Source organism: Cydia pomonella, chromosome 7 (assembly GCF_033807575.1).
Source record: "Cydia pomonella isolate Wapato2018A chromosome 7, ilCydPomo1, whole genome shotgun sequence".
Classification (NCBI taxonomy): Eukaryota; Metazoa; Arthropoda; class Insecta; order Lepidoptera; family Tortricidae; genus Cydia; species Cydia pomonella.
In genome coordinates this window covers 14,412,345-14,435,617 of record NC_084709.1, presented here as the reverse complement: position 1 = coordinate 14,435,617, position 23,273 = coordinate 14,412,345, and the positions used below count along the sequence as shown (strand labels likewise).

General features: G+C 36.7%; 1 protein-coding gene across 2 annotated transcripts in view; it reads left to right on the top strand.

Annotated features, from left to right (window-relative positions):
• Nucleotides 1–23,273, top strand: part of LOC133519893 (bifunctional heparan sulfate N-deacetylase/N-sulfotransferase) — a 176,807-nt gene that overhangs the window by 48,597 nt on the left and 104,937 nt on the right. Inside the window, exon 1 of one of the 2 annotated variants that reach the window (XM_061854082.1) lies at nt 18,905–19,169. The exons of the other annotated variant lie outside the window; for it this stretch is intronic. The gene's annotated coding sequence lies outside the window, so the exon portion shown is untranslated. Of the gene's footprint in view, nt 1–18,904; nt 19,170–23,273 lie in introns of those variants that run through there. 2 annotated transcript variants of the gene reach the window in all.

Sequence of the window (23,273 nt, the reverse complement as noted above, 5' to 3'; positions counted from 1 at the left end):
AGGGCTTGTAGAGTTAGAAGCTTGGCTCTACAAGAGATCTGACATATTTTTGACAGTGCGAGCCTTATGGTCTAGTCTTGGCTACATTTAACATGAAATGTTTTTGATGGGATTTCATTTCTTTTTGTAAGTCGCTTATGACAATCCTTCAGCCCCTAATTTTGGAGAAAAGCACCGAGATCATTTTAAATATTTTCTTACGCAATAACAAAAAAAAAGCGGCCAAGTGCGAGTCGGACTCGCGCATGAAGGGTTCCGTACCATTTATGACGTATTAAAAAAAAATCTACTTACTAGATCTTGTTCAACATTTTACCACTTTGGACACACATTTTACCACTTTGGAAGTGTCTCTTGCGCAAACTATTCATTTTAGAAAAAAAGATATTAGAAACCTCAATATCATTTTTGAAGATCTATCCGTAGATACCCCACACGTATGGGTTTGATGAAAAAATTTTTTTTTTTAAATTTATGACGTATTAAAAAAAAAACTACTCACTAGATCTCGTTCAAACCAATTTTCGGTGGAAGTTTGCATGACAATGTATATCATATATTTTTTTTTGTTTTTTCATTCTGTTATTTTAGAAGTTACGGGGGGGGGGGGGACACACATTTTACCACTTTGGAAGTGCCTCTCGCGCAAACTATTCATTTTAGAAAAAAATGTTATTAGAAACCTAAACAAAATCAATTTTGTTTATCTGGTATAATCCAAACCCAAGTTATGAGGGTTCAAAAAAACGGCGATGCGCTTCGAGAAAAGGTAGGTAATGCCCTTGCGCGTCGCTTTGCTCGTCTTGGCGGGTTCACTACCGTGCCCCCAGATATATGCCTCGGCAGGAACAGCAATTCGTGGATTCGACTTCTTTGTCAAAACGAAAAATCGAAACTCATCCACGAATTGCCCTTTCCTGGCCTCTGCAATAATGTACTATTTATAATATGTGTACATTCAGCTCAGCGAGGCCCGTATTTACACACGCAATGAAATTCGTCATCCTGCGTTTGGTAGTGGGCAGGTGAGTTAGGGAGCCTTACTCGAATGAATTTTATTTACCGTGTGCACGTGACGACTCCTTTCTCGAGACGCAGCCGGTGTTCAACCGCTCCTTTGTCACTAGAAATTACCTTGTGCTTGAGACATTTACTCACTCCAAATATTTAATAATGTAACCCGAAGCCCTCCTGACGTCTCCTTGTAAAACTCAAATTTTAATTTGGATTGATGAAGGCAATTAATTATTGCAAACACTGCTGTATTAAATAGCGTCCTAGTAGTTTAATTGGCGTTCTGTTTCAAGCGCGTGTTTTCTGTTCTTGATGAAACCCGCCACTGTAAAAAAATTCATATATCGCATATTTATGATTTGAAACAATAATAGCTCTTCGTTTGTTTGTTCCGGGACAACTTCCACATTTCATTTCCGGGCGAAATTAAACCTGCTCTGAAATCAGTTTTTGGGGTTCCATTCCTTATTTTCAGCTCCTGTGACCCATAATTAAAAATAATAACAAAACAATTTACAGGTTAACGTAAAGAGTTGTGTGTCGCATTCGTCACCTTTGTGAGTCAAACACAAAACTGTGTTCACTGTACAGTTCTGACGAACACACAAGTTTTCTCTCTTGTGCACAATAGTTAACAGCATGTGGGCATGTTGGTAATGGTTTTATCATACCTATCCAAATGTCGGGAGTACCTTTTCATATGGATAAGGGTTTAATAAGATAACTAACCTTTACAGGAAAGACGTGAACACAGTGTTGTGTTCCACCCTTGCAGTTACGGTAGAGGCTTAGGTAGCTTGAATTAAAGTTACAGGTACCTTAAAGACGATTCGTTAAGTATTTAAGTGGAAGACATTGATGACAAAAAATCAATTACAGACATTGTACAAAAGAGCATGATCAGATGCAAAAGAGTATGGCCACATTATTAATGAATTCGAACCATAATGTGCTCATGCATTTTTTGTAGCTCGGTGTACCTACATAAACTATGGCATTTTGGTCTTTAAATGTGGTTAAGAATATGCCTATAAAATCTGTCCGGATATTCGAGCCCACGCACATAACGCTGTCACCGCTCATACACCAGAGTGACGGGAAAATTTGCATCTAATATGTAGATCACTTACTTAATCTTTCTGGTTTAACCCATTGGTTAGCTGGTAGAGAATGCCTTAAGGCATTAAGTCCGCCATTTGTACCTTCATGTATTGTGCAATAAAGATTAAATAAATAAATAAATAAATATGTGACGTCTATTTTCAGTGTAAAAATACCATGGAGTTGCAGACGTCCATAGGCTACGGTGACTGCTTACCATCAGGCGGGCCGTATGCTTGCTTGCCACCGTCGTGGTATGAAAAAAAAAAACCATATTCAATTCAAATTCAATGTATTTATTTCTGACTCTGGATCTGGGTCCATAAAATTGCAGTGTATATTAGTTAATATAAAATAATTATTATATGCATTACAATTTCGTTCAATTTTTTATTTGAAATGTGTTATAGAGGCACTACGGCCAAAATTCCATTTACGAGAGACGTTGGGACTGCAAATTGGATTCCCTTGGGATGGACGGGCCGAAATAATGCCAGTTTGACGCTGCAGCCATTTTAATTTGTGTGAAAAATTTGAGTACATAGTAACAGATTCGCCCTTTCGAAGCGTTGAATTAGGTCGCATTAAAATATTGTAATTCCTTTAACAGGCTTCTATCAACATCTGTATTTCTTTCAAATAATTGAGATTTACGTTTCCATGTCGTTTGTAAACAGATTTCGTAAATAACTAATAGTGAACAGTTTCATACGAGTTATGCTGAGCGTATTTGAAATTCGTTTAACAGTTTTGGTTTATCTTTTGAAGAGTTACGTTCGATGCTGTAGTCAGGAACTGTTTCAATATTGCATTTGCTTTTGAAGGTAACTTTGACTAGTTCAGGTTTACTATTAGCTTTAATATCAAAGGAAGATACTACGTAGTGAAACAGAAATTTGTGTTTTGTATATGTACCATCAGCCGCACCTAATAGGCTAGAGAAGTTTTTATTAATGGTATCAGTCGACCAGGTTTATTTTGAGGATCAAATGTCTATATATTAGGACCCATTCCGTTAAAGATATACAAAAGTCAGAAATGATAATCAAAAGTCTGTCAATTTTACACTACGCGCGCTACTTACTAAACGGTACCTGATGTCGGCACGAAGAATTTAATATCGTCACGAAGTATAAAAATCAAGAAAAGGCTGTAGCCGTCTAAGGGAACAAAAATACCCCTGGACTTAATAGCCAATGAATAAATAGTTTACTACTACTACTTACTATACTAGTTTTTAGTCTGCCAAGTTTTATGTCATAATTATTGACAGTTTTTGTGAAATGGCACTTCAAAATTTTGTTTTACTTTTCTGAATATTTAAAAAACTACTGATAAATTTCTTTTGAAATGATAGTCTGTTGTTAATGGCTCAAAGAGGAATAAGTTTTGCAAAAAACCAGACGTCTCTAGGTCAACTTTAACTTGGTGTTTTTTGATGTCAAATATATCAAACATTTGTTTTGACACTTGTGAGTCAGCGACACCTACCATTTTTTACACTTATGTGACATTTCTTTCTGTACTAATATATGTTGGTCTCAAATGAATTGGGTTGGAGCAACATGGTGATTTTTTGTTTTGAATATACATCTACCTAGTACGTCATCAAGGTATCATATATTTGACATCAAAAAACACCAAGTTATTGTTGACCAAGACACGTCTGGTTTTTTGTAAAATTATTCCTCTTCAAGTCATTATCAACATACGTTAATTTCAAAAGAAATGGATCTGTGGGTTTTTAAATATTTAGAAAAGTAGAAAAAACTTTGAAGTGACATTTCACGTAAACTGTCAATAATTATGACATAAAACTTGGCAGATTAATAACTAGCATAACGACCAATATATAGGATCTATTAATTGGCTATTAAGTCCAGGGGCATTTTTTGTTTCCTTACACGGCTATAGCCTTTTAATTTTTACGGTGACGTATAGTTGCTATACAATCTGTTTTAATAAAATGTAAATCAATACATGATACCATTTTTTCATTTGGAAGTTGAAACACTTACATTTTGGATTTTTATAGTCTTAAACTTTTTATCATTTCCATGTCTTTGTGTCCAATTTATTGAGATTGATAAATTGCTCATTTTATACATATTTAACAAGATTTTGTTATAAAATTGAACGTAACGTGTCATCCCTATTCTGGCTTACCCTTTCTATATATCTGTATGACCACACTTGTAGATGACTTGGTGTTTTAACGTAAAATCTGCATACCGAATTGCAGGTTTTACGTTAAAACACCAAGTCTATGTTGTCGCTCACTTCGAATTCAGTAAAAACACGGTGTATAATATGAACTTTAGCTTTATTTGAAGCACTAAGAGTCACCAAGAAATGACAAACATTTAATAAAATATACAATAATCTGCAGTTGTATCTGGTATGACATGACGTTCAAAAATATGTCACAATTGTAGAGCGATGTTATTGCAGGCCACTTAGGTAGGTACACTAGGTACATTGTGTAACAGTGCGCAACAGATCAATTGCTAACGGATTTAAACTAAGAAAAAGCTGTCTTGGTCTGAAATGTTTGTTAGATTTTATCTTGCAGGAAATACGAGTTACAGTTAAAGCAAAACGTTATTGCCTCAAGTCAATTGTCTGTTCCAACCGGCCGACGTAGGCGGAATAGCAATGGTAGGCGCCCATTGCTGCCATTATATGCTTTGAAACTTAAAGGAAGTCTCATACGAGGTACTTACCACTCGATTACCTACGTTTTATGCTTTTTGTTGCCTGCCAACTACGTTTTAAGGTTGCCAAGTCAATATTCAGGACATAATTATGATAACGTTTAGAATACTTATTTAACTTAAAATTGTATTTAGATATAACCATTTACTTATTTAAGAAATACTGAGTAAAACCGCTTGAACTTTAACCGGAAACCCTTCCAATCATAAATGTCATTAATGCTGCTTTACAATTTATTTACAAACTTTAACACTTTTACCGTCAATATAGGGGTCCTTATAACATAAGCCGACTTTTTTTCTGTAAATCTCTCAGAGAAAATTCTACTAAAACGACGCGGCTTCCACGACCATGTGTGGAATTATCAGGGTTGTATGTATATGAAATGGGAGATGATAATCCGTTTGCAAACGTGTCAGCTGAATGGGCAGCTCAATTTCGACCCTGTAATTAAGGAGTCACCTGCGTGAACAACTCACTCGGCGTAATTGAAGCTTTCAACTTGGGTCGAGTTATGTCGACCCACCAGGGAGACTGCGGTTTGTGAGTCAAATTTCACGCAGATAATAGGACCTCTATAACTGCGCAACTTGTGAGCTAAGCCACTTATCTACTTGCTTTAATTAAAACCGAGAATAAGCTAGCCGAGTTTATGTTATAAACAGTCGGGTGTGGCTAACTAGATTTTATTATGTACCTTGTTCGAACTTCAGTCACAGAGCGGGATACAAAAAGTTTTAATAGGTCATCTGGATCTAACTGCAGATAGTAAGCTGTGATCGGCAGTGTCGGTTAGATAGAGCAATAGTTGCATTTGTAAAATGACATTCGCAATGCGCCTGCCGTATAGAGGACGGCAGCGAAGCGCCGGCGAGCGGGGCCGAGGCGCCCAGCCCAGTTGGAGCGCGGCCAACATCTACTGTTTGTTTATAACATTAAAACGTTTAATGTCGCCGAATCTCTTCCAGTTTAAATGCTCTGAATTTTTATAAGCCGTCGCTGTTGTAGGCGCATTGAGGACTTTGTTCTCGTTCTGTGACCGCCAGCTCCTGTATCTGTGCAAGTATTAAGAGCAATCTAGGCTTGTTGTTACATGCCGTTTCCGGTCTGGATACTTTAACTTTCACTTTGAAGTTTGTGCAGCTGGACTAAGTATGATGTTTAATAAAAGATGTACATTTTATCATGGGATATCTTTTTTAGGGAAGAGCGGTAGTTATGGAACATATGAAATAATCAGCATTACACACTAGGTACTTGTGGTTAACATGGATATTTTTCTATAGGATAAAATGATGAATTAGAAATTCAGAGAAAGTTGAAATCCACGATGTATCGTGTATATAATTATCGTTTGTAATAAATACGGCTTGTCCGCTAAATAGTTGACCATTTGCACCGTAATTTTATTAAATAATCGAGTGCACCAACATACACAAATGTCTCTGTTTGACCCAATGGTTGACTGGTAGAGAATACCTTTTAGCATGCCTTTCGCCATTTGTACATTTTTCTTTATGTGTGCAATAAAGTTTAAATAAATAAATAATAAAATAAATAAATAATCGAGACCATGTATTTACTATTTAGTTCTTTAAATAAATGGAATACGTTTAAGACTACAGCACTCCGAGTAAATGCCCGCATTTAAATAGGTCTCGGAAACATCTGGTTTTGATGAACTGAATACTTTGCGCCCATGTAGGTTGGCGGCACTTGAATGCGTGCCAGCTTATTTTAAGGTTTCGCAGATACAGCCACGTGCACATAGAAAGTGCCGAGAGGAAGAGATACCATCGGTCATCTGCGAGAAACAAACGAATCCCCGCGCACATCTGCCAGACACTTGAATTAATTCACTTTCGATGCTTACTCGAATCATATAGATTAATTTCTTTAAATGAGTCTGAAGCGTTTAAATGTGCAGAAGATGAGGGTCCATTATGAAAACAGTTCGTAATTATTTACATAACAAAGATTTTTATTTATTTATTTATACATGTTTGAAAGCTAAATACATTACTATTTAAAATTCACCATTCATAACTTTCCTATTTTATTTACTTAAAAAAATAACAATCATCTAGTGCGTACCAATTCTATATGAACTATGCTTTATATTGTTACTGAACCGCGTTACTAAAATATTTTAGAAACGTAATATACAGCGAGAGGGAATGGATTAAATCAGAATTGATTTCACTTTCACGTTGCCAGTGCGCATTTCATCGTCACGCAATGATAAATCGTCAGTAACTTATTGTACTAACAAAAGTATAGAAGTTTTAAGTTTTTCTGTCATTTTCTATTAGTGTAGTAAAATTAAACAAGTTTCAATATTAGGTAAAGAAGATAGTTTACAATTTGTTAAACACTGAAAAAGCTTGATGAAAAACTTCAAGTTACAAATGCGGTTAATGAAAGTTTTACGAAGCCCCTAAAATTTTAATTAACTCGCGAGTTTGCATATTTTCGTATGATTAAAAATCGTGACAAAGTAATTTACTCACCACGTTAATGAAATAATTATAATATAAACCCCTGCAGTATGCGTTTGTTTGAAAATTCATATCATTTGCATAATACTGCTGGAAACTATAGTATTTTTAGTACAGTTATTAGATTGTAACGACGACTAACTATAGTCTAATATCAGGTGTGCGTATATAGGAAAGGAAGGTTTGTCATTCCTGGAATGGGCACATTAATGAATCGGGGTAGACTGAAGCAGCTAGTTGCTAGCGCCAAGGGGTTCTAGTGACGGGCTAAATATACAGCCACGATATAACATGCTATCTATCTAACACCATGCCAATGATATTTATGAAACTATTAACTTTATATAAGCTGTAAATCTGATATATGATATGAAACTACTTAAATGTATGTGATATGAAACTACATCATATAATTATTATTCAGGACCGCCGTCAGTCGGTTAGTTCTGATCGTACGTCTTCTGACTGGTGCACTCTTACTTCTGGTGTTCCACAGGGCGTAATTCTCTCACCTCTTCTTTTCTCAATTTTTATTAACCTTATTACTTCTAAAATCGTATGCTCTTACCATCTGTATGCTGATGACTTGCAGCTTTATACCCAAGCGAGTGCAAAGGATCTGGGTCAGGCAATTGCTGAAATAAACTTAGACCTTAACCGTATTTCCACTTAGTCACATTGCTTTGGAATCACAGTTAACCCAGCCAAATGCCAGGCCATATTACTTGGCAGCACCCGTTTACTCGCTTTGGTAAATACTGCTGAAATGGCACCTGTTCTCTTTAAAACAGAAGTTATTCCGCTTTCATCGCAAGTGAAAAACCTAGGGCTAATAATCGACAATGGGCTCACGTGGGCACCTCAGGTGTCCGACGTCAGTCGTAGAGTAATTAACACGTTAGGAGCACTCTATCGTTTTAAAATTTTTCTCCCGGTCATCACAAAAACTCTTCTCGTCCAAGCTCTTGTTCTGCCTTTCCTTGATTATGCTGATGGTTGTTACACTAATCTCACTCAAGATTCTTTGAATAAATTTGACCGGCTCCTTAATAGCTGCATTCGGTTCGTGTTCGGACTTCGTAAGTATGACCATATCTCCTCTTTCCGTCTCTTAATTGGCTCCCTATTCGAGAGCGCAGATCCCTTCGTATTCTATGTACTCTCTACTCAATCTTGTTTGACTGGTCCGCCCCAGATTATCTCCGTTCGAAATTTAAATTTGTTACCCCACGTCCAGGCACAGATCTTCGCTCTTCCCGTAGTCTTCACTTCGTATTCTATGTACTCTCTACTCAATCTTGTTTGACCAGTCCGCCCCAGATTATCTCCGTTCGAAATTTAAATTTGTTACCCCACGTCCAGGCACAGATCTTCGCTCTCCCCGTAGTCTTAAGCTCATTGTCCCCCAACACCGAACGGGTTTCATGTCCAATTCTTTCACTGTCCAGGCAATCAGACTTTGGAACGTTCTCCCACTCTCTATCAGACAAGCGCAGACCAAATTCACATTCAAGCGCATGTTGTGCAAGTATTTCCTTGACAAACTTTCTTCTTCATCAACTTAATGATTCAGACTTGGTATAATTATGTATGTATTAATATATGTATGTTTATTTGTATTAAGTATATGTGTAAGTTTATCAATATATAGTTTATATTCATATATAGTCTCGGTGACAACTTGTTTAACCCATTGGTTGACTGGTGGAGCTGGCTTAAGGCATTAAGTCCGCCATTTGTACCTTCATGTATTGTGCAATAAAGATTAAATAAATAAATATATTTTAGGCGGTTTTTGTACACTTGTAGTAACCGTTATTACTTAAAAATTAGCATGCATATACAGAATTGATTATAAATAAATGCAATAACTAACCTTCGTTTATTTATTTTTTTGCAATAAGACAAGCTCATTTATCATTTTATCATTAATTTATAATTATAACCAATAAATGAACTCAAATTTATAAGACGCTAGAGAATGAATAAGCCTGCATTAGTCTTAGTCCATTAACAATCCGCCTTAATCATTAAGGCAACAAAGACCGCGAGCATGCAGGTCCACAACTACTCCAGTCTTTGTCTCGTCCATCACTAAAGACGGGAACTTGCCGACTCCCGGCGGAAACGAACTTTGATTTAGTTTAGACACGACAATCCGTTTGCAGCGCAATAATACGCCCCGGATCCCCATTATTGTTATGTACTACTGCCAACAGGATAAGAAGACCATATGTCTTGTAAATATTCGTATTATGATTGACCAGAAACAGCTCTAGTTTCACCAGTGGGAGAAGTGGCTATTACAGGGCTCGCAAACCGATTTATTGTTCAAACCAGTTTCGTTCATCATTAACCCAGGAACGAGAAGGATTTCGTTTCCTTTTGATGTTCTATTGATGTACCGGTTTATACCAAACGTTGTTATGGAATGGAACGAAATTAACCGGTTAAATTGGAAATGTCGAAGCAAGATTTCTATCTTCGAGTAAGTTACTGCTGTCTCTTTCGCGTGTAACATCGAGTTTAATTGAGAGTCTCCGAAAGCCGAGAGTAACCGGTATTATATCGTTTCCCGCGAACTATAAACTTCCGGTTACCGGTTAGAAGAGAGAACTTATTTATTAGTTCGCGTTCCATTATTTAACCGGTTTTTAATGAACGAAATAATATAACGCTATTGGAACGATATCAACAGATATTTCAATACCGGTTCCGAACCCTGGGCTATAATAATTTCTCTACGGTAATTTACATAAACAATTACACATTATTGATTTATTTCTTGAAATGGCCCTAAGCATTTAGTTTCATATGGATGTGTTATGTTCCTTAAATCCTTATTATTGCATTTATCGCAGCATGTCATGCGATCATTTTAATGACTTATTTATGTCTGTTAACATGACTAAAACACAATACAAATAACTTGAGGAATTATAGCTGCGTCTTAATGTGAACCGGTAATATCAAAACTGAACATCAAATAAATCTGGGTACCTACCATCAAGTACCTATATCACCTAGACAAGCACTCTCATCTCTCATATGATTTTTCGTTAGATGTTTTAATGCTACCAGCGCTCACTCTTTTATCTATCTGTATCGCCTTGGGGTAAGTGATAAAATCTTACAAAAGGGGTAAGACCCGTGTCTTCCTTTTAACATATCTGCCAGCAGGCTGTTGAGCAAGTGCGGCCCATCGCCCCCAGCCAGACGTCATCTGCTCACCCGCCGCGCGAATCCTTTTGCACATTTATGAAAAAACTTTTGTCTACATTTTTTGAAATTGTCTTGTAGGCCCGTGGTCACATTTATTCACTTTTTGTTTTGGCTAAATAAAAAGATCCGACAGAATTTTGTATTTAGGGACTTTCGTCAGTTACCATATTTTGAGAACAAGAATTAAATTACCTACTGGGCCCGTTTCATTTAAGAATTTCTAACGTACTACAAGCGGAAGTCTCTTTCTAATAAAATGAACTGGTCACTTTGTATGTACTTATAATGTCATTTCATTAGTAATGGTAAAAAGTATTATACTCTTTTCTTCACTAATATAATTATGTTCCTGATATAAATATTGCACCACAATTATGTCTTTTAAATATGCTACGGATTTATATTTTGTGCAGTCTGTAGCATTCCCCTTTGTTTCATCGTGGGGCTTTAAGACAAGCAGCGTAATTACTGGTAAAGACGCTTTCCAAATCAATCCTGAGTGCGCGACGCATTTGCAATTTTGATAGTTTTGGTCACGAGCGACTAAATTAGCATCAAGGGAACGCATCGGTCGGTCTAGTCTCCCAGTTTACCGTGGTACGTTGGTATTGTTTCAAATCTGTCAGTTATTCGTTAACCAGTTCTTAGAAATATACTGAAATCAATATTACAATTCTGTTATTGAAACACATTTAAGTTATTGTTGAAAGCTTAAGACTTGCTTAAGGATAATGTTACTTTACAAATTGACTTCAATTACATTAGAGCGTTCACAGAAAAATACCGAACTGTAGCAAGAACATGGCAACGCAGGGAAGTGGATAGATATAATAAAGTTTAAAATAGTAACCCTTGCAAATGTTAACTTGCTGGCGTTCTTTCTTCGCAACCGACGTGACACTGCTTCGCTGCACTTTTATGAAAAAAGTTTTGCTCGTTGCTCTCGGTCTTCGGAATTTCTGGTTCGAGTTGAAAACACTAAGTTTTACATAGAGATAATTTTATTTGGAATGTGCTAACCACGTTCCTTAGTAAAATTATATGTATAACTTAGTGGCGATTTTTATAATAAAATAAATTACATCATTGCGGTACAGTAGAGTTCATAAATATATTTACATTTTATCACCTTATTGCAATGGATTAAGGTGAAGAAATGTATAAATATTTATGACTTCGGCTGTACGCTATAAACGAGTAAATTGTCGGTAAGTAGTTCAATCACTATGTAACACAATATGATTTATCGCTATTAAATGAGTTGATATATTTATCTTCGATAATAGTTCTTCACATACGATGATATAAGAACAACAACTACTCACCGAAAATGTCTCTACGTTCAGTCTTCTTACGACGACGAATAGCTTGTTTGGCCAAAAGCATCCGTAAGTAGCGTTTATGTATGCTTCTAACTTCGGCGATTCGCAGCAAAAAGTTGTTGCGAGAATACTTAGCGTAAGTATGCGAGCAGTGTGAGCACCCTTGTACATGGTCTTTCATACTTACAACCTGAGTTTCTATGAAAAATATATGTAAAGGTAAATATCTTGGGCAGGGGTTTTCTATTATATTCGTTGGCTGCAAGATTTGCCCGGCCGGCTACGCAGACTGAGCCGCTTATTGGCCTCGCTTCGTGGCTTATGCACCAACGGCTGGACTACTGCCTATCTATTCGCCCAGACCTCTCTAAGACATATTCTCTATTCAGTATTTCACGTTCACATTTTTCTATAACGGTAAAAATGTCTTCGTCCTAAAATAACATTTTGGAAAATATGCATCGAACAAAATGGAATTGGAATTGTTCTGAATGGTTTTCAAAGTATATCAACATGCACATGTCCGCTTCACAATATTCACTGTTGTGATTGATCGTATCGTAGGCTCCTGTTCGCTGTCGTAATGCCCGCATAGTTACAAATGTAGACATAGAAGAATAGATCATGATTGTAAATAAGCGTGCCATGTCATGTTTCCGTCTAATAACGCGATGTGAAATCCATGTAAAGCTAATCCGTTCGTTCTATCAATACACGGAACGGCGATGCCTTGACATGAAACGGCTTATCTATTCCAATGTAGTTTGTACGCCGCATCTAGGCAAATATACGTTTGTTCTAAATCCCTGTCAGAAGAAGAGAACAGCTTATTCAGTAGTTGATTTATGTGAGCGCCTGTCGACAGGAAGAACGATTTGAATAGAGCATCCCCTGGTCGTGTCGAACCTGAAAGCTTTTCATAAACGAACCAACAGTGGCTTCACCTCATTGAAACGCGGCTAAAAGCCACCCGTTGTTACTTGCTACTGAAGAAACTTTATACTTAGTGGAATTGTGTCTCGATGAAGCGCTCTCGCTATTTAGTGACTTGCGACAAACAGCATAATTGTAAGCTTTGCGTTTCGTAGTACCTACTCTATGCTACGCGCTTTAAAAAACATTCGCAAGAAACAATATACGTTCCGCGTTTTATTTATCGCACTGGTTGTAATAGTCAAAGCAAAAACCATATACGTTCACTGAATTACTAATGTAAGAGTTACACTGTTGCTTATAGTTACGCTAATGATTAAATTCCTGCTGTCATCGAAAGTGCATCAAAATTCTTGGCAGGCGAACGTCCAATGAGATGGTAAATCAAGTTTATATTATGAGGGAAAGAGCAAGCGCAGGTTATTCACAGCAAGTCGCGTGTGCGGCGCCCGAGTGGCGACAGCGTTGCGTGGACGGGACGCAACCAACATACGACTCGAAGTTAATCTGAATCTAGGTATTGCACCACTACCCAAGTTACTATTATTAGAGACCCGTTATATGGAACAGTAATAGACTAATTTTAGTTTACCAACTGCCAACTTGTATGGGTTGCCATAGTTATTATCAATATACGAATATACATTATTTTGAGGCAGTTTTTTTACCATTCTTCAAAGTAGGTAGTACCATAAAATGTTCCAATTGAAAAAAAAGTTTACAATTTTACGTAAACAAGCATTGACACAACATAACAATGTCATGACCTGTCAATAAAATGCGGAATTGCACCCCAGGCGTTCTTTTATTTATATCTTAGGTATTAAGATGAAAAAAGGTCGAATTCACGTGACCGCTTCTTACATATACATATACAAATGTACCTACTTAGTAACTATTTTCGTCTCATGCTATTAACATTATACAAAATAAAATGCCCCTTCGGTTGATTTTCTTTCGATTTTTTAATTACAATAACTAAGAGTTCGGAATCTTTATTTGCATAAAATCTCAATCAAAACTCACAAGCATCCTTAACTCACAAAATTAATAAAAAACTAAAACTAACTACAATTAAAAGTTCGGAGCTCTTAAAACAATTGCATGGAATATATGTTTATAGCCCCTCTTCTAAATCTTATAATAATTAAAAAAAGTCGAACGAAGGGGTATAGGGGTGACTTCAAAATGAGAATACAAAATTAAATTAAGTAAGTCTCTCTCAGTTTGATAGCTATGCCCCTACGTTTGACTTTTTTTTGTTGTTTACTTGATTATTGTAAAAATTAGGAGCGTAAAACAGTTTTCATACATATTTTTAAATGGTCCTAATAAAATAAAAATTCGAAAAAATCAAACGTGGCCGTGGTCGATATAAGTACAACAATTTTTTTCAAAATATTTTCTATAATATTAATATCCAGAGAGGAAAATGAAGACTACGTTAGTATGAAAAGACGATTTCGCGCGGGTCATTTTTGACGACCGGTTTGGCCTAGTGGGTAGTGACCCTGCCTACGAAGCTGATGGTCCCGGGTTCAAATCCTGGTAAGGGCATTTATTCGTGTGATGAGCATGGATATTTGTTCCTGAGTCATGGGTGTTTTCTATGTATTTAAGTATTTATAAATATTTATATATTATATATATCGTTGTCTAAGTACCCTCAATACAAGCCTTATTGAGCTTACTGTGGGACTTAGTCAATTTGTGTAATAATGTCCTATAATATTTATTTATATTTATTTATTTAATATGATGGTGAACGATTCATTAACATTTACTGATTGTGTAGGCTGTAGTCCTGCTCACGTCTCATGAATTACCCTGTATATGTTATATATTAACATTAAAATTCGCATTTCAAAATATCTTTCACACTCAAATTTATTTACGTAGGTATAATAGAGAATAATCTTTTTTTTATAAAACTGCTACTCAATTCCTCCAAAATATCAAAAATGCACAACGTTAATATTCAAGTTTTCACTTCTGCCGGCACTCCCGGAGTGCAACCCGTTGTTTTTTTTTTAGTACCAGCAATGCCCCTAATACTCAGAAATAAAGAATTGACCTATGTGACACCTTGGAAACCAGAGCTAAATTTAAACACTTGGAGGTGTTCCCGACTTGACTTTTCACTATTTTCTTTTGCATGATACAAGTATTTGGTTAATTTTACCTTTAACATTTGCTGTCTTTACAAGCTTTTATTTAACTTGCCCTGTTAGTACCTATGTAGGTACCTATGTTATTTTGTTACTGTAGGTCAAATCTTGGAAGCTTAATTTGACTCATTTCCCGATTGCCGTGCTGATGATGGAGACAGTAGGTGGCCCTGGAGAACTCTGTGATAAAACAACGCAAACTTATTGTGTTTGGGGTTGTTAGAATTGTCCTGATGAGTATTACTTGCCTGTGGAAAGAAAAGTAGTCACCGATAAAAGCTTGTACCAAACTTATTTTCTCTGCAACGCAAGTAGTGTGTGTCTATGTCTTTAAAAGTTTTTACATGCAGTGAATACGATAAAAATAAAAGTTAAAATTAATTGAATTAATATAAAAATGGTATATGAGAGACAGAAATTATTAGTATTTATATGCCTGCTACACAATGAAAGGCATTACGAGTGTTTTAATGCCTAATTATTTACAGTTACATACACTGCTTCATCTACACACATATAATACTCGTAAGCTCTGTATAATATATTCAGGAACCGCATGTTACAGCCGGCGTTGGGGTATCGTTGCTCTCTCGCGGATATGTGGTGGCGACTCTGAAATATCTTTATCGCTCATTTAACACGATTTTTATTACTATAGTTATAATTATAGACAACAAAACACACTAATATATATTATGTAAGTCCAAATTAATTAAAAGATAAACTGAACATTCGTCATTTGACGTACATGAAAACTTTGTCACGCATCCGTAGTTTTTTTTTTACTTCAGAGACAAACTAGAGTCGGGCGGCCATATAATCCTATAACAAGTAACATGCAAGATTACTCAAAATTATTTGCAATGGGGTAGGCAACTGTCAAAGGTTTGCATAGATGGCGCCGTCATAGCTTGCCCCTATCTCTATTTTTGTTCTATGAGATTTGGCTTATAGGCCTCGCTGGATGCCATAAATTTGCATGGGCATAAATTCCCAAAAAAAAAACAGGAATTGACAGGGCAAGGTATGATGGCGCCATCTGTTAAATACTTCGACCGATCAACCTTATTGGCATTTCATTCCAAATAAAACTTCATCTCAACTGATAGTAGAATAGACGTCAAATCAAATCCCTTTGTTTCTCAGAGATGTTCTAAATTCGAATGTGATTAAAATATCGGTTATCAAAGATTCAAAGAATTTATTTATTTGCATGGAACACAGTTATGAGAAGGTGTTACAAAATAAAAGAAATCCGTGCATTCAGTCTGCATGCAGGCGTGCGAATATTGTGAAAAACAGGCAATATTTACAAAAGCATATCATAATATGAATAAATAATAATAGTATCCATACTTTAAAGTAAACTTTAAGATGCCACAACCGATACAGGTTTCTCAATATAGCTTATCGTTTCTGAATATATTATAGGGAGGTTATGATATGGATGTAGATAAATACCTTAATAGTACCCACGAGTGTATGATAATATGGAGTGTAAGAGTATAACCCTAAGTTAATTTTATTTTATTATATAGATCGTGCTAATGGTTACATCCAAATAACCTCTGATCCAGTGTCTGTTGCACTCCATAAAGGCGAATCAGTATTTATCTTGCAAATAGAGAAATATTAGCATTTCCTTTGAACATTTTCTACGAATAGATGAAATAGTTAATTTTATTATCAGTGGAATTATACCTGTGATCTGTCAGCCATCATAACCATCATCAGTCACATTTCTACAACCAGAAATATTTAGTAATCGATACCACAACGTGCTATCCGCTAAAACAGTACAATAACGATTTATTTTTGTTTTTTTAATTTAACCCAGTTTAACTGTAATGAAAAATTTCCCGTACTATTTTTGCTTCAATAAGGTAATCATTTCCAAACATATAATTAGAGAAAAAAACTTATTATAACTTTTTTGCGATATAATCTGTAGTTGTTACCAAGATATTGTGTTTTTTATTTGAGATTTCTTCAGTACTTGCATGAAATATATTTATATACTTAAAAAAAAAGCGAAAATACGGAATAGTCGGAATATTGAGAAATATTTACCTATATTAAATATGTAGAACTTAGAAGATGGAAAATATATGGAAAAAACCTAGCAAGCTGTTATTTATGTTTTTAATAAATGCCTTAATTTCGCCAATCTCTGAAATACAGACTATTTGTTTTACCCACCATGATCACAATGAGTGCTGTTCACAACGTCTATCTACATCAAAACATTATCCATAAACATCATTTCCATTAAAACATCTTCCTAAATCCTTACTGTCAATCACCATACCATATCAAGACTGACCACCCTAGAGTCCCGTACAAAGCGACAGGGGTATTAAACAAGCAAGCGATCATAGGGATATCAACCTGAACCTTCACCCCGGCCCATACATTAATTAGGGAGGATTATCGTCCGTCACACCTATTACCGGAGTAGGTACAGTGACCCGACGATTACGGCCAAAATCCTTCTCGACGTACCGCTCATAATTTGTCCGATCATCCGAATCAGCACCAATTCAGGCCATTCAACGTTAAGTGAAAAATGTTTTTATTACTTGCCTGTCTTTATGCTTTCGGCACATTGTTGAAAGTCAAATTTATAATATCAAGGTTAGAAATGTAAACGTTTCGTAAACTCTTCAAATTGTAAAAAAAAACACAAATCACTCTTCTTTACTGTTCTCTGATCGCTCTTCACTCTCTTTTCTTCTCTTTACTCTTCGTTTATCTATGAATCTAACTCAATTTGCCAGATCTTCCTAGTCTGAAACAACTCAACCTTAAATGAAAAAGTTTTTAATGCCTACTCAATTTTTACTTCGCTGTTTCGTGATTTCGGACTGTTAGCAGTTATGACAGTCGTTCAGTTGACTTAGTCGCCAACCTCAAACGAAGAGTTTTGATTTGAGTACAACAAATAAGTATTAAAGAGACATTGTTGTTTTATTCACATCCTGCTTTGGTTTGTTAAATACCTGAAGTAATCTAAATGCAACTTTACTAAATTAATAAATCCCATTCCGAATATGTGAATGAGTTTTCTTAATTTAAATATAACGTCCAAAAGTATATCAGGTCTTGCTCAGAGTTCTGCAGCGCCACCGCTACCTATACAAGCAAAACTACAGCAAACATTGAATTAAGTATAGTTGGTCTGCTGTATACGCTGTATTGATACTTATACCTTATAGGCGAGGAAAATTTGCGCTTAAAACGCATTGAGAAATTGTTTACGACGTTGTCCCGGCATTATACCACAGCTCATGGGAGCCTGGGGTCCGCTTGGCAACTAATCCCCAGATTTGGCGTTCAAGACGTAATGTGTTTAAAAAAATCTTCCACAGTGAAGGTATGTCATGTACATTGTTTTAAACTTTTTTGTTTACCATTCGACGTGATTGATATGAAATGAGTCATTTCATGGCATTTCAAATGACATGCTAACAGCTTTCTGGTAAACAAAAAGGGTTACTGAGCTAAAGCATGGACACAGACATAACGCCGGTTGACTACGGAACCCTAAAAACTGAACCTCGCCGTATATTATTTCATACAAACCGAATAACGTGACGCTAAGGCAAAATCTCAGCGCAAGCGAACGTGAGTGTACCATTAATAAAAGGGAACAAATCCTCCGTGCAAGACAAAGGAGCCAGCATCAATATTTATTGGCGTGCTTAGTATTAATCGGGTTGGATCGTGAGCTGTATCACGACGGCGACGGCGAGCATCGAATGGATGAACTGTCGCGGCCGGAGTGCGCCAAATTTTTCCTTAGCGAATAAATTTTCAGGCAGCTCAGCGCGTAGCGTTCCTCGTAGCGCCCTAGCCTACAACCGCCTATAGCCGAGCAGTCTGATATCGCCGCCTACTATCGCCGCGAGTCGCCGGCCGAACAGAGCAGTATATGCCCAGCCGCTACCGAGGTCGGACGTGTCGCGTTCCGCGATCTCGGCAACGACATCGCGTAGGAAATGTGTGACAATAAGTGTTGCTTCCTCTTTGTTATTTAATATTTTCGTGTATAACTGTACAGACTTATACCACATAATATTAATATTTAGGACTTTTAAACGTAGTCTAGTCAGCATCTAGTTCGTAAAATTAGCTAATTACAAATCGCTTGAGAAATATTTTCTGCCAACGTGAATGCCGTGTCACAAACGAAAGGGGTAAGAAATGTTTTGCGGTTTATCCACCGTAATACGTAATTGTGTAACTTAAAGTTGTATGTTTAAATAAAACATACGCAAAATGATGTTTACATACATCGATTTTCACTGGATAAAGTTTCGATATATTTCTGACAGTTTTAGTCGACCTGATAAAATGTGTACAGAACCATGTTTTTTATTTGGGTCATACCATGACAATCCCAATAACCCTTGCCACATTAATTCCAATTAAACTGTCGGTTTAATCACTAGCCGGCGGCTATCGAGTGCTCTCTACCACATTAAATACTGTAATTTGACTCCATTCCAAAAAGATTTTCTTTAACAAACTGGACGATGACTCACGCGTCGCGTACGCGCGGTACGCGTTAACGTAAGCGTAAATAACAAAGGGAGTTAAACCGTAACAGTAACATCGTATTTTTTTATTCCAGCACGCTTCGTGGTTAAAGTTCCACGTTCTTACTGTAGATGTAATTTACAGTTGAATTTGCTTCTAGCTTTCAGAACAACGGCGAATTTTGCAGCAATAAAAATCACCCGCGAAAAGTGCAGCCCACATTTTCGTTGCGGTATCTCGTAATAAATCAACTTTAATGACCACAGCAATAAAATATTTTGTAAGAGATCACGTTTATGTTAGTTTAAGTTGGCTGTAAAATACTTAATAAAGTGCTGAACTTAAATGTTGTTATTTTAACTTTTGAAAATTGTAGTCTATTTCTTTTAGTCTCTTTAGTTACCTATTTAATGAATAATGACTGATGGCGGAAAACTTGTTAATTCTGCTATATTAGTTATTTTTAAGATTGTGGATATTTATAATAATTGTTAATGTTTACCGTTTCTACGAATTTTACTTGCTTACGGTTTAAAAAAAACACGATAAAATACAACATAGGTAAATATTAAACTCAAATATAAAGGCCAGAGCACAATAAATAATGCCATAGTTATGTATCAGATTAGTCTAAAAAAAACTTATGTAGCAATTTACAATTTTGAAATACTTAAAAATCTAAATGTAGCTCATTGAATCAAGATAATGTATTAAGCGCGGTGTGTAAAAAGTAATATCAAAAACTATTCTTTCGTTATTCAAGTAAATGGTAAAAAACATTCCTTGGTGCAAGCAAGGCGCGCTCCGTCGTTCGAGATGAGAAATGGGCGGCAATGCAGTTGCAACGCCGGCGGCATGGCTGCGCCTAGCACCGCACGTCACATTGGTGTCATTCTAATAGGTTACCAAGCATACGATTAACTTTTAAGAGAGCCTGTGTAACTGTCCGGGTTAGTGTATTAAGGATATTGAGGTCACGATTACACTGGGTACCTTGAACAATCGACTCGTCTGCGGTTTGATAGGCAATGGGCACGGCCTTATAGAAACGTCATGTGGGCTGCCAAGGCTGTGCATTACTTTAATGTATGCGTAGTTTGTATAGATTTTATACTTCAGCACAGTAGGTCAATTATAAGCAATTATTTAAGTACCTCTAAGTGCAATTGGAAAGCTTAAAATTAGGTAGGTAGGTACTATAACTAAATACGACATGAATTTGAGTTCAGAATCAAAAAGGTACAACGATTTTGTTATACACTTATGAAACTATTTTTAGTTGTGTTATTTTTATTGTAATAACGATAACGTAAGTTGACATAAGTGTCTATTTTACAACATCCAAATTGACCCCCTGAACATACTCTCCTACCATCAGACACAATCAGACCATTCTAGAGAAGCTAGATTTTAGATCACGTCACCGTGTATCCGGCAAACATGTCCAGCCAGTTTCTTATCAGTCTGGCGCTTAACAGTTTGCATCGTTGTATTTTCTCGTATATAATAATATATCAAGAATTGAGCACAAAAACTTTAACGCTCCGACCTCGAATTCACAATGAACGCTATGCTCTGAATATTCATTGTCGCCCGCTACGTAGCTAGCTGGCTCTTTAATCAACTCCTTTTGCGTGCATACTATCTCTTCCTTGCAGTGGAGATCCTTTGACCAGTCTCCTATCTAGTACTCAGTGTTCTTACAGTAAGTAGTAAGTGTACCAAATACAAATATATTGTGGGCAAATAATAATAGTACCAATACCAACAATAGATATAAAAGATAGAAAATATACGCCATGAGTAATGTTTCTAGACACAATGAAGAAGGTCAGAAAAAACACGTAGTAGATCTATTGTACCTTTGTATTGACACGATAATAATGGACAGGTAACAAAAAGTATCGGTTAGGTGACGATAGCCGCGGTGGTCCGCGAATCCTGGGGAAATAGCTTCCGCTGATAAATTGTTCCGACCGGCGGAAACAAACTCAATGTCAGTAAAAGCCAATGGACACTTGGGATCTAAGGGAGAAATTACTCGAAAAATTGCTTCGGATGAGATCCCTGTGGTAGCTTTATTGAAAAAAGGTCGGCTTGATTGATATTCGAACTTTACACATTGAAAACGCTGAAATGCAGACGCGTTCCGGTGTTTCGTCTCTGACAAAAAAAGATTGACTCGATTTGTACTTGTCCGTTCCGCAATAAACTCGACGCAGGAGATTTTTAACTAGAGATTTATCTTTTCGGCGAAACTCTAATCGTTCTAATTTCATCTATCTAAATTGGGACTTAGAATGTTTAAATGGTTAATTAATGGATTATGTAAATGTCTTGATGGAACGTGCCTCTCTTCTATTTCACGTAATAATGGTCGTTAACTTTTATTATTTTATACTAAAATTTACTGCAGTGGCGTATGAGAAAATTTATTCTGCAATTTTTGCTTAAGTTTTCGCTATAGTGTGGTCATTGTACGTAGCCTCAGCAATGTTTGTCGCTTGTTTTCTTACCCACAACACGGCCACTACAAGCATGCTGCCACCTGCTACTAATATAACTAATTATTACTACTATCCCTGTTATCATTTACAAAGACGCCAATTTTCGCTCCTTAAGTTTGAATTAATAACAGTTGTTTTAAACGGAGCTATCATTTTGAACAAAAATTTAATTACCTTCCTCAACCTGCGGGGCTTTTGAACGAGGACCATTGTGCTTCAAATAAAACGTCGCGCGCAATGCTGACGACCGTCACGAGAGAGCTCACTGTGATAGATGATATTCGAGAACAATTAATCTTGGCCAAAATATGCGGACGATTTGCGAGCGAGTGGCCGGGCCTAATGGTTGGGAGGATTATCACGCGGCCGCGGCCCGGCTCTGCGGGCCCCGTCGTCATTAGCGAAAAATACCATTCTCCGCCGCGCACCTACTACAAAACGAGCCCCTTTTTAACTTGCTCGCTGATATTAACTTGAAAGTTGGCTGTCTAGAAAAGGAACGAGGTGGTCGTATGCACATATCTTTAAAAGATCCTCAAAGAAGCAATACTGTGGTAGCACACACCCCATATATCATGCGGAGGGTTTCATAAAGGCGGGCGGCGCGCCGCGGCAAGCGCTCGGACACTGAAGGCGTTGTTATGCGACGGCGCTGTCCTCGGATAATGTCTTGCATAAATTTACTCTAATCGTGTAAAGCCAGTGCCACTCGCATAATTTAATAGAAGCAAGCGATGCACTTTGTCAAAACGTCGCTGTGATTACACTTTGAAAAGAAAATGCATTTTCTATAATATATTCCCACCAGATAGCAGATCGCTGCACAATATTCGTGATATTGGTCATTGGCTCATATTAAGCGCTGATTAGAATTACCTGTTTGCTGCAACTGCCTTTGTACTAACACGTTATATTGCTCGTCAGAGTGGGCAACGGTGCTTTGATTGTGCTATCGGTTTTACTGCAATTTCGATGGTAATTGCAGTGGTACCCGAATTGAAATTGACATTGTACGGGTAAGGTAAAATTTGATCTCTGTGCCACTTCATAAGTTCGCAAGTCGCAGTGACATTAATATAAGATTCCTAGTGGGCTTCATATAGATTGGCACTATGACAAGTGACGAAGTGGCACAGAAACCAAAATCTTTACACAATCTACCTCATTGCTCGCTTGAATGCGCGTGGTGCATGCGGGTAAGAGTAATGAAGTAATAAGCAATTAGTTACGCTTTCGTCTGCAATAAAAGATACT